At 37.3% G+C, this 13,637-nt stretch overlaps 1 non-coding gene across 1 annotated transcript; it reads right to left on the bottom strand.

The window, feature by feature from the left end:
* Window positions 1-652: 652 nt before the first annotated feature.
* Window positions 653-759, bottom strand: LOC126003180 (U6 spliceosomal RNA). The gene has a single exon (XR_007493715.1). It is a non-coding gene; the product is annotated as a U6 spliceosomal RNA (small nuclear RNA).
* Between the last annotated feature and the right edge of the window lie 12,878 nt (window positions 760-13,637).

The following is a 13,637-nucleotide window of genomic DNA, read 5'->3' as shown; positions in this document are numbered from 1 at the left end:
TTAATTAGTCTGATACTATTTTGCATTTAGATTCAGATTATTTTGCATCTTCGGCAGGAGTTTCATAGACGTGGCTTTGTGTTTTCATTGCTTCTATAAAGTGGCACATAATTTGGGACTTGTCTTTTTAATCACACTTTTTAACATTGATCTTTTATCAAAGAATCTTTTTCTAATGCTTTAATTACTATTATTTTATAACACCATGATGTATCAGTTGTTCAAAATACAGTCATTTCAGCCATTAAATATTCAAAATGCAATCCTACCACCAGTCTGACATTTTCTTCATCATTGTTCCTAATCTCCTATTCACCACCATAGCCTGCTTCCATGCAGGCACAAGCAAATTCATTTTATCTACCCTTAACCCTAACCTTTAGATACAGAAGGGCTTGATCCAATTCCATTTCACAAGAAAAGACCCACAGCTTTCAGCCCTGTAATCTGGTCTTACTAGAGAAATTTTAGCTACTCATAGGTGGTCCAGTTTTGTCAGGTGGAGGTATAGTGGATGGCATTTGTCTGCATAGTTCTTACACTAAGAGGGGAATATGCCCCTTCCCTCCCTGATAATGCCACAAAGGTATCAGCCAGGCTACCTAGGGCAAATCATCAGTCATGACTAATTAACAACTTTGTTAATTTATTTTTAAATATGGAACACTTCACGAATTTGCATGTCATTCTTGCACAGGGGCCATGCTAATCTTCTCTGTATCATTTCAATTTTAGTATATGTGCTGCCAAGGCAAGCACCAACTTTGTTAATTTTAATAAGATATATTTACTTGTATTTTCTGTGCACACAGTACTCCACTCTAAAAAAGTGTTTGTTAATTTTTTCCAATATTTACACATTGTTTATTTTTATTGATTTCTCTTCCTTCATATGCAGTCAATGTTGAATTAAAAAGATGAGCATCTGTTTCTTTTCTTAAAATTAATAACTAGTAAGAATCTTCGCATGATGTATAGATTTTATTTTGTTTTGTGGCCACACTTAGTAATGATCAGTGGTTACTCCTGACTATGTGTGGAGGGCTTGAGCAACGTGGGATTCAGAGATCGAACCCAGGTCAGCCACATGCAAGGCAAACATCCTGCCCACTGTACTATTGCTCCAATGGTATTGCTTCTGTATAGGTTTTCAATAGTGGAAAGTTCACCAACTAGTTCAATGCATATAGATCATGAAATATGGGTGAATATTGCCCAATACACTTCTGATAAAGGGTCAATATCTAAGATACACAATACTTTAAGCAAGAAAATAAACTAAACTCATCCAAAAATGGGGAAAAGACATTTCCTAAAAGAAGAAATTCAGATGGCCAAAGACACATGAAAAAATGCTTAACATTATTAATCAGGGAGACACAAATTAAAACAGCAATGAGATATCATCTCACACTTCAAACTGTCATATATCATAAAGACAGGAACAATCAGTGCTGATGCAGATGTGGGAAGAAAGGAACTCTCATTAACTGCTGGTAGAAATTCTTTCTAGACCAGATTTTTTGTAAAACAATATGGATATTCTTTAAAAATATGGAAACTGAGCACCCATATGATCCATCAATACCATTCCTAGGAATATACCCTAGGTGCCCCAAGACACAATGTAGAAAAGCCCTCTTCATCCTTATGTTCATCACAGGTCTAGTTACAACAGCCAGAATCTGGAAACAACTGAAGTACTTGAGAAGAGATGAGTGACTAAAGAAATCATGGTACATCTGCATAATGGAATACTGTGCAGCTAATGAGAGTGTTGTGGTTTCAGCTGTCAGTCCTTCTGGAAGTACAAGCAGGTGGGTGAGGGTTCCTGTATTCATTCTGACAAAGTACTGGTAATGTCAGCCTAAGTGCCAGCATACCTGGATTTATGGACAATTTAGTATCTCTGCAGAGATCAGTGGTTAAGTAGTGAGTTTGGACCATTGGTGAAGTGGCAATTGTGGGTAGTGGGTGCAACTTATGAAGTTTTGACAGGTGGCACTTGATCTACTTCTCTCCAGTGTCCATTTTCAGCTGTTCCACTGTACCCATGATTTTTTATGACATGGTTTACTTCTCTTTTGAAACAAATTAAATACGGTTGAATGCAGACATAGTGATGGTAGCTGTCTTGGTTCAATTATTTTTGGTTTTTGGGTCACATCCGGTGTTAATCAGGGGTTACTCCTGGCTCTGCGCTCAGAAATCGCTCCTGGCAAGCACGGGATGCCAGGATTCGAAACACCATCTGTCCTGGATCAGCTGCATGCAAGGCAAATGCCCTACTGCTGTGTTACCTCTCCAGTCCTAGGTTCAAATTTTTATAAATCACTTTTTTTTTTTTTTGGTTTTTGGGCCACACCCGGCAGTGCTCAGGGGTTACTCCTGGCTGTCTGCTCAGAAATAGCTCCTGGCAGGCACGGGGGACCATATGGGACACCGGGATTCGAACCAACCACCTTTGGTCCTGCATCGGCTGCTTGCAAGGCAAACGCCGCTGTGCTATCTCTCCGGGCCCATAAATCACTTTCTGATACCTAATTTGGGCAAGTTTCTTAAATCCTCTATCCTATCTCAGATTGGTGCTGAAACATTGTATGCCTGAAATGCATGCAATAAATAAATTTGTAGTCTATGGGGACCAAGTTAAAATAAAATCTAGAATAAAAACAAAAAATAAAATTAATAGTCACATGACTACACACGGTATTTTGCAATTGAATGATATAATAAAAAGGAAATAAAAATGTACTTCTTAAGGTGGCTTTCTATACTTTGTAAACATTCAATTTCTGTTACCTACTGTTCTGCTTCTCACTTCTATCACTTGTCAGATTCGATTTGTGCAGTTTGATATCATTGTGTATGATACCATGAGCAGTGTATCATTGTTAATACTCACTAATAAAAAATCCCAAGAGTTTCTACAGCTTTTTATGGACAATCTTCCTTTTCCTACTTAAAAATTTTAGATCAACTAATTTTATTTAAATCCTAACAAATTTGTCTAAAATTAATATAATTAGTTGTCACAATTTGAATACATAGTATTTACTTAAGTGGTACTAGTCTTGTGTCACCTAAAATGTTATGTATTTTTTACTCCAATCATAATTTTAATTCTACCATTATTTTCTCTAAATATTCTTTTAAAAATGTCATCAATTTGATTGTCTATTTTAGAGAAAACTTGTATTTTATTATTTATTTATTATTATTTATTATTTATTTATTTTGCTTTTTGGGTCACACTCGGTGACACTCAGGGATTACTCCTGGCTATGCACTCAGAATAATTAGTTGTCACAATTTGAATACATAGTATTTACTTAAGTGGTACTAGTCTTGTGTCACCTAAAATGTTATGTATTTTTTACTCCAATCATAATTTTAATTCTACCATTATTTTCTCTAAATATTCTTTTAAAAATGTCATCAATTTGATTGTCTATTTTAGAGAAAACTTGTATTTTATTATTTATTATTATTTATTATTTATTTATTTTGCTTTTTGGGTCATACTTGGTGACACTCAGGGATTACTCCTGGCTATGCACTCAGAAATCACCCCTGGTTTGGGGCCCATATGGGACACCGGGAGGATCAAACTGTGGTCTGTCCTAAGTTAGCATGTGTAAGGCAAATGCCCTACCGCTTACACCACCACTCTGGCTCCCACCTCTTTATTATTTTCATCTAGTGTAACTTTTTTTTTTCAACTTTTTGATTTGAATACTTAAATTGTCTTATTTTATATCAATATATGTCATGGCCTCTTTGTCTGGACACTTCAGGGAGTTCTCTAGGTCCCCAGGAAAGTGGGTGCAGGGTTTGGTAAAGGAAGAAGACACTCTCAGTGATTATGGTGATGGATCATAATTGTGTGTTTGTTTATTGAATGCTACAGAGGTGTATTTAAACATGAATTTTACGTGTAAGAGACTGCCGACATCTGCTTTCCTGCAAGGTTAAAAAAATTGTACTTTCTTGTTAGTAACAATCTTATCAGTACATATGATTTGATCTGTAAGTTTCTTCACAATAGATAATTCATAGACCTTTAGTGTGGGTTACAAATCTTCTGAATGATAAGTTCCAATTAAAAGACAGAGGGAAGGAGCCGTAGTGAGTGTCACTGAGTGTGGCCCAAAAGGCAAAAAAAAAAAAAAAAAAAAAAAGAGGGGAGTTGAGCCAGAGGCTTCTCTGGAATCTAAGGGCAAAGTTTAACATTTCAAAGTTTTTTACGCCTAGGCTGGACTTTGAGTGTCAATTATGATATAAATTAAAAGATTAGCAAGTATGCCAGGTGTTCTACAAAGGGCTCTTTTCATCTGAACAGAATACCTTTTAAAAGACTAAATTTACTCTGAGAATTACAAAGTTATTTTTATGTTTCTTTTGATGCTGATATTCCCAGGTGAAGTGATATTTAATCAAGGCCATATTTGTATGTACTAATTTTTGTCATCTGGAAGTAAATGCTCAACTGTATACATACTTAGCACAGCAGCAGCGAGATTCTTATCAGGCCAAATACATGCTTGTAACTATTCTTTGAAACTATTATTAAGTTTGAGAAATGCCACCCTCACTTTTCAAGGAAGCTACCTCTCTTTGTGGTCTTTTATCAGCCATCCACACTATGGGAGCCCAGTGGGCCTTCTGATTTTAAGCAGTAAATATATGTGTATATATTCAAGGTTCTATTTTTAAGGCTATCATTTTTCCTTTTAATGCAGCTTTAGTCACAGCCTTAAATTTTAATACTTGGCAATTATATCTGTTTTGGATTATTTAGCAAAATTTTAGAAATACATTTTTCATTTTTTAATCTTTTTATTGAAGTATCAGGATTCTAAAACATTTCAATATATTTTTATTCATACATTACTCCATTAACACTCTTGTCACCAACAAGCCTCTTACCTCCACTACTGTCTAAGGACCTTTCTGTCGCCTCACTCCCATGTACTAGAAATGCATTTTCTGTGTAATTATCATATGTAATTGTTCCATTATTTCAAAATTATATTTTTTCTGTTGCATTTTGGTGATCCAAGGTTGTTATTTCCTTTAGGTCAATGCTAATAATTATAGATATTTGAATCTTCTATTGCTGACATAAATTTAAAATAATCTTTTCTTTTGTCATAATTAGTTATTTCTATTATTTTAAAATAGTCTAGTTACTTAAAATATAGTAGAAATTCCCCCCCCCTTTTTTTTTTTTTTTTGTTTTTGGTTTTTCGGGTCACACCCTTTTGAGGCTCAGGGGTTATTCCCGGCTAAGCGCTCAGAAATTGCCCCTGGCTTGGGGGGGGGACCATATGGGATGCTGGGGGATCAATTCCTTGGCTAGCGCTTGCAAGGCAGACACCTTACCTCTAGCGCCACCTCGCTGGCCTCTTATTTTCTTATTTATATCTTCAGCACATTCTTTTGAGTTCATTATCAGCAATAATTTTTCTTAGTGGGAAATGATTTATATGTGCTCAGTTATCTTAAGTGTCCATAAAAGGACTAGCTAAAACTAGTGTTAGGCAAGTTATATTTTTATTGTTGGGGAGTGAGGTGGAATTTGGGTCTGGTAGATACAGAGGGCAAGATTTGGTAAGAAGCTAGAAAAAAGGAGTAGTTTCAGAAGAAGGAAGAGGAACCCTTGCTCTCAATATGAGAGAAGATAAAACTGTAGTTAAAAATATAGAGATTTAATTTGTGTAAAGGGCTTGAAAAACTCAAGAGTGATGTACTCTTTTCAGAAGGGCAAAGAATGTGCTTGTCTGCAGACTTGAGACAGTCAAACAGACTCGAGGCTATTAGAAGCTGAGTAGAACAATAGGAAAAGTTAACCAAAATGATTGTCAATAATTGGTGAGACACTGGGCTGGACTTAGAAAAGGTAAATGTCAGATAATGTTTCTTTATTTTGTTCATTTGTATTAGTTAGAGGAAGAGAAAAGGGCTGGGTATCTTGGATTTGATGATTGATTGATTCCAACCAGAGGAAGATTTCTGCTAGAATCCAGGCTGTGGAAGGAAAATTGAAGCCATAAGGACACTAATGAATGAGGAACCAAGAGGATATAGGGAATGGAGGCCCACATAGGGTGTTGACAGATTATGTAGGAATGAGAGTTGAGAGATGTAGGAGGTTTAGATAGGAAGGGGAATTGTTAGCATGAGGCCTTGGTTATAACTTAGTTCTGTTTATAGTTTTAGTAATAATTCTTTATGGGTACTTGGTAAGTTTTAGGGAAGAGTTACATTGCTTTGGATTGCAGGATAGGTGTTTCTTAATTCCAATTCCTTCTCAAAAACAAAACAAAACAAACAAATAAAAAACAAGTGGGATCAATAGTCATACAAAATTATTGTCCTATATTTATCTAAGGTGCATAAAGGCCAGATTAATAGCACAGCCAGGAGGCCATTTGTCTTGTACGTGGCCAACCAGGGTTCTATACTTGGCACTTCAGATGGTCCCTTGAGCACCACCAGGAATGACCCCTGAGCACTATAATTATTAGTAATCCCTGAGCACCTCCAAAAACAAAAAGAACTTTGGGCTCTAGTGATAGCATAGCACTGCTGGGTGTGGTTCCCCCTCCCACAAAAAAACAAACAGTTTGCATAGTAGGTACTCTTAAACTAGAAAACCAAAACCAAAACAAAACAAAAAATTCTCCACGGAGAATCTTCATAAATATCTGAACCCATCTTTTGGGGGGAGCACCACTCCTGATGAGGCTCAGGGGTTACTCCAGACTCTCCACTCAGGAATCACGCCTGGAAGACTAAGGGTATTATAATAGATGATGGGGATTGAACTCGAAGTGTCTGAGTAAAAGGCTTACATATTACCCTCTGTACTGCCACTCCAAGCCTATGAACTCCATCTTTTCAATGCTTTGTTCATGACTGGTTGTTGGTCAGGGTCCTGTTGCAGGCTCCACAGCCACAGCACTGTCATCCTGAGAACATCATCTCCCGTCTTTTGGCCTTAACTTTAATTTTCCTTGAGACCAGCTGCCTCTGCATTTGCCTGGAGAATGTTTCTCCCCAGGGGCCACTGTCATTAATAGCCCTGTGATTTGACTGTTCTCAGGGCCAACTGTGGTCATATTTGCTCTTCTTTTCCATCAGACACACTAGTTGGCTTCATGCTTAAGCAAATTGCAGCGGGTTTTGTGGATCTGGGTCAGCATTTCTCTCTCTTTCTGGTCTTGTTTCTGGAACGGAGCAGAGATTGGTTGCTGCATCATCATGAGTGCAGCGATGGAAAGTTGGAATACCTCTTAACTTTTTCCTGTTTATTGGTGTCTATTCTATCAAGATCTTAGGCTGTGTTGAGCAGGTATATTCACAGAAAGAAATTTGTGGGGATCAGAGGCTAGAAAGAACATCTTTCCTTCCTTTGGCAGGGTTTCTGCTGTCCACTAGGTGGATGAGGAGGGGCAAGTTCATCGTGCCATTTCCTAGGTCTTTCTTGTAGATCTACATACTGAGATAGATGCTGGGAATGTAATTTTCAGATGGCAGTGGCTCTTGGCAAAGTGCTTCTGCGTGGACTGGACTAGAAAAATGGAGGGAAACGAAGAAATGTTTTGAAGCAGAAAACCTGGAAGTAGAAATAGAAGCCCACAGTGAAAGAACAAACAGAAGGCCAGGATTTAGTCTGTTAGTCTCCCTGAATTGTGCTCCTCTGTTCTCTGACAAGATTTTGTGTTTCTGTTGACATTTCCAAGTTACATGTTGAAGGCCCTAGTCAAAGAGCCCCATGATTATGTTGGAATGTGAGTGTCTGGAAAATTTCTGGGTGGGTTTTCTAAACCAGGTTCTGTGGGCAGTCAAGGCTAGAAGGGAGCTACAGGAAGGGCTGTGGAGTAGGGTGACCACTGTCTGGGAAGTCCAACAGATTTTTTAAAAAGAAATTTCGGGGATTTTGTAAAGGACAACCCAATGAGTCACTCATACCAAACTGGGGTAGGAAATTGTTAGCTTTTATTCTCTGATGATTCCAAAAATTTATAGGAAACATGCAACCAAAGGCTTTTTATATTCTTTTACTCTGCTTTTCAAAAATATCACATAGCAAAATCATCTCCCTTTTTCTCCAAAGTGGTATATGTGTACGAGAGAGAGAGAGAGAGAGAGAGAGAGAGAGAGAATTTCTCAAAAAAAAAGTGGCTATGTCTTTCCAAAACCTTACCCAAAACTGTGGCTCTTCCCCAAATATAGAACCAATTTCTAATTGATTGCTTTTAGAGTTTGAAGCATTTAAAGTAAAGCAGTCATGACTCTACTTTGTGTGTTGTGATGTTTGACAAGGACACTTATTAAAAGACTTTTTCTCTGGAGACCATTAAAGCTTATTTTTAGTTGCTTGATGGTGGGTATTTTGGCTAGTAAGGATGTGGTTTGCTAATCTCTAGGCATTTGTATTTTTTTGAATGCTTCCCTTTCTATAAAGTAGGTTTTACTACTACTACTACTACTACTACTACTACTACTACTACTACTACTGCTGCTGCTGCTGCTGCTGCTGCTGCTGCTGCTGCTGCTACTGATCTAATTTTCTAAAGAAATAAAATGAAGTTTGTAAAACTAACATAAAATAAACCAGTACAGCACAGTCGTTAAGTGACACGGCAGGATTAAAATCCAAATTTGTCCTCCCTCAAAGCCAAAGCTTATAACTAGCTTTCCAGGAACCTTAGAGTCCCAACCCACTAAGCTCTTTGTGATAATTTATGTATGTACTTTTCCTTTGCAGGAAATAAAGCTCTTGGTCTTCATTAGATTATCTGATACCAGTAGGAAGCTTGCCACAAATAGTGGAGGAGTGCAGTTAGGGCAGAAAATGGACCACTAAGACAATGATGGTTGGAAATGATCACTCTGGACAAGAACTGGGTGCTGAGAGGAGATAAAGTGATAGGTACAATACCTCTTCAGCAATAATATTGTGAACCACAGTGTCTATAAAGATAAAAGGGGAAAGAGAGAGAAAAGAAGGAAAGAAGAAATTATGAAAAAAAGAAGAAATGAAGAAACTAAAAAGAAGGAAGAGGAATGAATAAGAAAAATGAAGAAGAAACAAAAAAGGATGAAGATAAAGAAACAAAGAAGAAGAAACAAAGAAAAGAAAGAGGAAGAGAAGGAGGAGGAGGAGGAGGAGGAGGAAAAATATATTCCCAGAGGCAGGTAGGGGGAAGTATTTAAATAAAGTAATTTTTTCTATAGAAACTGTCATTTGTTTTTTTTTTTAATTTTATTGAGACTATTGTGAATTACAACTTTTTCACAGTTGTAGTTCAGGCATATAGTGACAGTGAACTAGGGTTATTCCCACCACCAGTATTGACCTCCCTCTATCATAGTTTCCAGCATGCATTCCATATTTCCCCACTTAGCCCCCTGAACTACTAGTATAACAGGTCTAATTTGTGTTTAGCTTGTTCTAGTTTTAATCTCTGGCTTGGATATTTAGATCTGACTTTTTTTTTTTTACTCAATGCTCAGTGACCACTTGGCCCTTGGTCCATTCACTTTTTTCCTTCTTTCTTTTCTCTATGTATAGAAAGACATAGAAATATGAGGCAAAGCAAAATAATCCAAATTCTAAGGTTCTATGTAAAAGGTCGGAGCCCCTATCTAAAAGGGGGGGGCATAGGTGCAGTAAATGTTGGGGAAATTAGAAAGAAAATTTTCTTGGCCTAAAAGATACAGGGTGCCTTTACCCATGAATCATACTGTCATAAGACCAAATATAGGCTCAGGCATGTTGGTTTTCTTATTCCAAGGTCTTTATTTATTATTCCAGGAGAAGTTCTGTTCAGTTGAAGTTGTCAAAGTCAGTCTAATTAGAGATCTTATTCTTTGAACAGAACCTAGGACGAAACCTAGGGTCAAGTCTTTCTTTATGGTCTCAGGAAAAGTTCTGCCTAGTCATAGTTATCATAGTCATTCTTCTGTAATTAGAAATTTTGGTTTTTGCACAGATCTTAGGGTGGAGTGGCTACTGATTTCATCTCACTATTTGGTGGTGAGATAGGGCAACCTGCCCTTAGATTGAATTGTTGTTTCCTCATCATCAGGGTGTCATATGAACCTATCCTGGAGCAGTTGGTGCCAGAGCTGTACTTCTCCCAGGGGCAGTTTGATTCCTAGTGCTGGTGCAGGAATAAAGTAATTCTTTTTCAAAAAAGGTTATCTAGTCCTTACATTTATTTGAGAAAACCCTCCTAAAACTATTTAATATATCAACTTACTTTCCCTTTCCCTTTTCTTTTTTATTTTATTTTTTTTAAGCGGGCATTATTTTCTTTTGGAGCATAGTTGAGCAGCAGGCTGTTTTTCTGCCAGGAAGATTGCCCCAATGGGCAGAGGTTGATAGGTTTTCCGGTGGTGGAGTGATTGCAGGAAGGTGCTCTGCCCAATCCCACATTTTTCTTTTTTTTTTCTTTTTTTTAATTTAAACACCTTGATTACATACATGATTGTGTTTGGGTTTCAGTCATATAAAGAACACCACCCATCACCAGTGCAACATTCCCATCACCAATGTCCCAAGTCTCCCTCCTCCCCACCCGACCCCCGCCTGTACTCTAAACAGGTTCTCCATTTCCCTCATACATTCTCATTATTAGGACTGTTCAAAATGTAGTTATTTCTCTAACTAAACTCATCACTCTTTGTGGTGAGCTTCCTGAGGAGAGCTGGAACTTCCAGCTCTTTTCTCTTTTGTGTCTGAAAAGTATTATTATTTTTATTATTATTATTCTTTTTTATTTTCTTAATTTCCTCTTTCCTTTCCTTTTCTTCTATTCATTTTTCTTTTCCTTTCTTTCCCTTTCTTTCCTTCTTTCTCTGAATTGAAGCTACATCAGTGTTACTTGAGGGATCTGAGGCCATTCCTAGCATTACTCAATTCACCAAGTTGGAGTCTATGATTCAGTGCTTAGATAGTGCTGAGAACTTTTAGAGTTTCATCCAGTAGTATCTGGGGACTATGCAGTGGCCAGGGATCAAATACAGGGCTTCACATTTGTAAGGTATATGCTCTGCCACTGAGCTCTTTCAGGTGGGGTGAATGAAAAAGTATGAGTTTTCATACATAATTTAGCCAGAGGTTTTTTTTTTTTTTTGGCTATAAACTTGTTTAATTGCAAAGGTTTATATGGCAAATTATCATGATTTCTTTCTCATAGAGATTTAATATTTCTGCTACCAGTTTTTTTAATTTAATTTTTATTTTGATCATAGTGGCTTACATATTGTTGACAATAATATTTTAGGTACATATTTACATAAAATCAGGGGGGGATTTCCATCATCAATTCCATCACCTTCATTTTTGTCCTACCTCCCATATGCTCTTCCCTCACCCCTAGGGCTGCCAGAATATGTTGTTCCCTCTGTATCTAGCCTAATACTTAGTAGTCTTGCACCTGTTTGGTCCTGGTGTCTCCCTTATTTCCCCCTCTAACTGGGATGCAGGACTAGCTAGTTCAAGTTACATGGTTTTGTTTGAAGAAGGGAATAGTAGTAAACTGGGGTAAAGGTCTAATACGCAGAAAATAAGCGGAATTCTTCTAGAGGGTCTCATCCTCAGTTAGAGAGACGAAGGAGAAAAAGGTGAAACACTCCACCAGTACAAAAAGCAGTGTCAAATATCCAGTGAGGACTCCAACAATAACGCTAAGCACCACCACCACCACCACCACAACAACAACAAAAAAACCCGACAGGGTCTTGAGATAAGAAACATGGCAGAGCAAATAATGAAAGAAAAGAAAAGAAAAGAAAAGAAAAAAAGTGTAAATGGGGGCAACAGCTTCAATAACCACACCAAAACAAAGAAATCAACCAAAAATAGATAGGTAAATATAATAATGATAATAAATGAAGATAAAAAATAATATATATAAAAAGATAGATAGTGCCAGAGTTTTTTTTATCCATTTTTCTACCATGCTGTTGATTTTGCCCACCTTAATGTAAGTAGCTTTGTCCTCAGTCTTCCCTCATAAATAACAAAATGTCTCCACAGTTCTAGCTCCAGTATCTGAGGAAAGAGTATTCTTTTCTTTACCTTTAAATGAAGCTCAATTGGAAGGAAGCTTTGATTGGACTCAAACAATAGATCTTTATGGTTGGGGGGGGGTAATTAAATGACAGTGAAACATAGAACAACACTCAATACTTGAGTATTCCTCTCGGGAAACTCTAGAAAAAGCTCCCCTCTTTTAATGGAATAGGATAAAAGCAAATTTAAATTCAAGTACAAAACTTTTTGCTATTTCATTGTTCACTTTGATTTGAAAAGTCTAATATCATGTCTTTTCCAATCAGAGTCCATTTAGTGAGACAGGATGCTCCTACACACAATTAGATATTTTCTTTAGATGCAATTCTACTTAGAATTGCTATTTATGAAAAATACTTTCATGCTCTGAGTTTTAGATGCCTTTGGTGCATTTCCCATTTATTTCAGATTGTATAGTATTAGCCTTCAATGGTGGGTGGAGAAGAGGAAGAGCAGTTGAAAATGAGAATGTAGAGGAAAACAGAAGCCTTTTTTCTGAGAAACAAAACAGAGTGATTACTGTAAGTGTCTGAAAATATAATTATCTTCTTTTGTTTGCTTGATAGAGTTTTGATAGATGGAATCTCGACAGTTCTATTAGGAAATACTAAAACATAATTTAGGTTAAAAATCTTAATGATTCTAAATTACAGTCTAGAATCATACCCCAGGCTTTGATCCTTTTATTGCATGTGTCACAGCAGGGGTGGCAGGTGCAGCAAATCCAGCTGCTGTGTTTGCAGAAATGAATGAAAGAAATGGTTCATAGGCTCATTGAATACCCCTAAAAGTTTATATGTGTACACAGAGAAAACCAGCAGGATTCACCTTCTTCCTGAAAATTCCTGGATGTATTGAATAGAGCAAAGGAAATTGTGTGTACCACCATCATTAAACTAAGTCAGAACTCCTTAGAGACATATCCATGACCTTAAGGGGATGACCTACAACCAGTTTATTGGTTCCAGAGAACACTTGTGAAGAGGGTGAGAGTATGGAATCCTCTCCTTACTTAGGCAGATGCTAACCCAAGTGTCCAAGAATGAATGGCTTGAGAAATAATTTATGATACATATACACAATGGAATATTAGTCAATCATGAAAAAAGATAAAGTCATGCAATTTGTTGCTCTTAGGAAGTTGGACAGTATTATGCTGAGTGAAGTTAGAGGGAATTTGACACAGAATAATCTTTGTCATATGCAGAATGTAGAGACATATAATGTTGTAATAGTGAATGCCCACACAATAGAAATAAAGAACATGAGAACTGGCTTATTGTTGGAAGTATATTGCAGAATCACGCCTTTGCAGAATTACTTCAGTTATCTGCAAGTCCTGCCAGGCTGATGCAGTTAGCTATAGGGGCCCAAGACTGCAAGAACCAAGTTCTGCAAGGCTTGCAGGGGCCCCTGAGGCCCAATTGCCTTGGGGCCAGGAGCCCAACAAGGGATGCCAATTTGTAGCCACCACCTGGGACTGAGAGAGATAGGTTATAGAGGTTATAGAGAGAGAAGCGAAAATCCCTTTTTATTCCCCCACCTG

The sequence above is a fragment of the Suncus etruscus genome, chromosome 2 (assembly GCF_024139225.1).
Source record: "Suncus etruscus isolate mSunEtr1 chromosome 2, mSunEtr1.pri.cur, whole genome shotgun sequence".
In the NCBI taxonomy this organism is placed as follows: domain Eukaryota; kingdom Metazoa; phylum Chordata; class Mammalia; order Eulipotyphla; family Soricidae; genus Suncus; species Suncus etruscus.
The sequence above is the reverse complement of the archived record's forward strand: the minus strand, read 5'-3'. Positions and strand labels throughout refer to the sequence as shown.